Source organism: Suncus etruscus, chromosome 11 (assembly GCF_024139225.1).
Source record: "Suncus etruscus isolate mSunEtr1 chromosome 11, mSunEtr1.pri.cur, whole genome shotgun sequence".
In the NCBI taxonomy this organism is placed as follows: domain Eukaryota; kingdom Metazoa; phylum Chordata; class Mammalia; order Eulipotyphla; family Soricidae; genus Suncus; species Suncus etruscus.
The window spans coordinates 105,893,730-105,896,659 of NC_064858.1; the positions used below are offsets into that span (position 1 = coordinate 105,893,730).

The window sequence follows — 2,930 nt, forward strand, 5'->3', positions numbered from 1 at the left end:
GATTCCGGCACTGCATAAGAACCCCAAAGCACCACCAGGAATGACCCATTAGCACAAATGTCAGGAGTAAATCCTGATATTAAAAACATTTTAGACACTGGTAGTGGGAATGGCCCTGACTCACTGTATATCTGAAATTCAACTATGAAGAACTTTGTACAACACAATGGTTTCAATAAAAGTTAAAAAGTTAAAAAAAATAAACAATTTAGGGGTTGGAATAACACAGCGAGCTGGACACTTCCCTTGCACACAAATGACCCAGGTTACAACATGATTCCCTCCCTAAGCCCCACCAGGAACGATTCCTAAGCACAGAACCAGGATTAAGCCCTGAACATCACTGAGTATGGTCCCTAGTCCAAAAGATAAATAAAATAAAAATCATTTAGTCTTATATTAGCTTCTCTCCACTTTAAAAACTGGTATTAGGGCTAGAGCAGTGGTGCAAGGGGTAAGGTGTCTGCCTTGCCCGCACTAGCCTAAGACGGACAGTGGTTTGATCCCCCGGTGTCCCATATGGTACCCCAAGCCAGGAGCGATTTCTGGGCGTATAGCCAGGAGTAACCCCTGAGCGTCACCGGGTGTGGCCCAAAAACCAAAAAAAAAAAAAAAAAAAAAAAAAAAACTGGCAATAAAAATGAATGTCTTGGGCTGCAGCGGTGGTGCAAGCAGTAGGGCATTTGCCTTACATACACTAAGTTAGCACAGACCAAGGTTCAATTCACTGGTGTCCCATATAGAGCCCCAAGCCAGGAGCAATTTCTGAGCACATAGCCAGGAGTAACCCCTGAGCATCACCAGGTGTGGCCCAAACCGCCCCTCAAAAAAAGAAAAGAAATAAGTGTCTTACTTTTCTGAGGATGGTCAACAGGCACAAGAAGAAATCATCACTATCACTAGGGAAATCCAAATCAATACAACAATGAGGTACCTCGGTAAGGCTGGCACATATCAAAAATAATGGGAACAATCTCTGCTGGTGAGGATGCGATATGAAAGGAACTCTTATCCACTGCTGTTGGGAATGTTGCCTGGTCCAACCCCTATGGAAACAGCATGGAAGGTTCTAAGTGAACTCAAAATTGAGCTGCCATAGACCCAGCAATCCTGCCTTTGGATATCCCCAAGACAAAAGAAACACTGATCCAAAAGGATGTATGCACGCTGCTATTCATTGCAACACTCAGTACAATAAGTAAAATTTGGAATCCACCTACACATCCAACAACAGACGAGTGTATCAGGAAGATGTGGTACATATAGACCATGGAATACTACATAGCTGTAAGGAATAATGCAGTCAAGAAATTTGCTTAACATAGATGCAACTGGAAGACATTATGTTAAATGAAGTAAGCCAGAAGGATAAATGCAGAATGTTATCACTTATCACTTATACGTGGTATTTAGAATAACCGCATGAAGAAAAGGAATGGCTTACATGGGAATTGTTAAGAAAACTCTTGACCAGAGGATAACAGGAAGGAAAGAAACTGAGTAGAGTGGGAGAAACAAAAATATGAAAGGATTGAGAACAGAGGGCCAAGAAGTCTCAGGTGCAGTGGTGGTTTTAAGAAAGAGCAGAATATCCAAGCCAGAGGCAACAATAAAACATGGAACCCAACCTTTAACAACTTTAAAAAGGTGCCTGTTATGATGGCCAGCTGGGGGGTAGGCGGTGGTGGCCTGGGATGGACTCTGGGAACATTGGCGAAGGGAGGTTGACAGTGGTGGAGGAACTACGCTTGATAAAGTATATGTCTGAAACTCACCTATGATCAACTTTGTAAATCACAATGATTTAAACAAAAATTTAAAAATAGATGTCTTGGGGGGGGCAGAGCAATAGCACAGCAGTTGGGCTTTGTGCCTTGCATGCAGCTGATCTAGTAGGGACTTGGGTTGGATCCCCTGCGTCCCATATGGCCCTAAAACCAAAATTAGTAAATAAATAAATGTCTTGGGCTGGAGCAACAGCACGGCGGTTAGGCCATCTGCTTTGCATGTGGCTGAGCTGGTTCAGTCTCCCGCATCCCTGTGCCTACCAGGAGTAACTTGAGCGCAGAGCCTGAGCACTTGCTGAATGTGGCCCCGGAACTAAGACTAAAGGTGGAATAAAGTCAATATCTTGACTGGAAAACAGTGACAAGCCACCAAATGGAGAGAGCTTTCCACTTGGTTTTCCAGCCACCCAACCCGCCCCCAGTAATGAGCCTGGCAACATGGCGGACTCGCATGAGTCATGGCGGGGCTGCTCAGACGCTGCGTCGTGAGGAACCATGTGTGCTTGAAGACGGCTGGGCTGGGCTGGCCTAGAGACGGCGTCCATTGCTTTCTTTCAGAGACTTGATCTGGCGAGGAGAGCCTGCCCGCCCACGCCCACGCCCACGGCCGAGCCCGCCCTCCACCCCGCACGCCCGCCCGCACGCCCGGCTCCTCCCTCGGGGGCTCCCGCGTCGCTCGCACTCACGCGCCGCACACGGATCCGGGCGGGCGGGCGGGTCGCAGCGACGAGGCCGGGGCCGCGCGGGGCATCCTGGGAGGGAGGTCCCGGGGCATCACGGGAAAGGGGGCGGGGCATCGCGGCAGGAAGAGGACCCCGAGGCATCCAGAGAACATGGTCCCGGGGCATCACGGGAAAGGGGACGGGGCATCGCGAGAAGAAGAGGACCCCCGAGGCAGCCACGGAAGACGGTCCCGGGGCATCACGGGAAAGGGGGCGGAGCATCGTGGCAGGAAGAGGACCCCGAGGTATCCAGAGAACATGGTCCCGGGGCATCACGGGAAAGGGGACGGGGCATCGCGATAGGAAGAGGACCCCCGAGGCAGCCACGGAAGACGGTCCCGGGGCATCACGGGAAAGGGGGCGGAGCATCGTGCGAGGAAGAGGACCCCGAGGCATCACGGGAAAAGGGGCGGGGCATCGC

At 50.3% G+C, this 2,930-nt stretch overlaps 1 protein-coding gene across 1 annotated transcript in view; it reads right to left on the reverse strand.

Annotated features, from left to right (window-relative positions):
- Window positions 1–2,495, reverse strand: part of RAD52 (RAD52 homolog, DNA repair protein) — a 25,571-nt gene extending 23,076 nt beyond the window's left edge. Inside the window, exon 1 of the mRNA XM_049783222.1 lies at window positions 2,474–2,495. The gene's annotated coding sequence lies outside the window, so the exon portion shown is untranslated. The remainder of the gene's footprint in view (window positions 1–2,473) is intronic.
- Window positions 2,496–2,930: the final 435 nt, after the last annotated feature.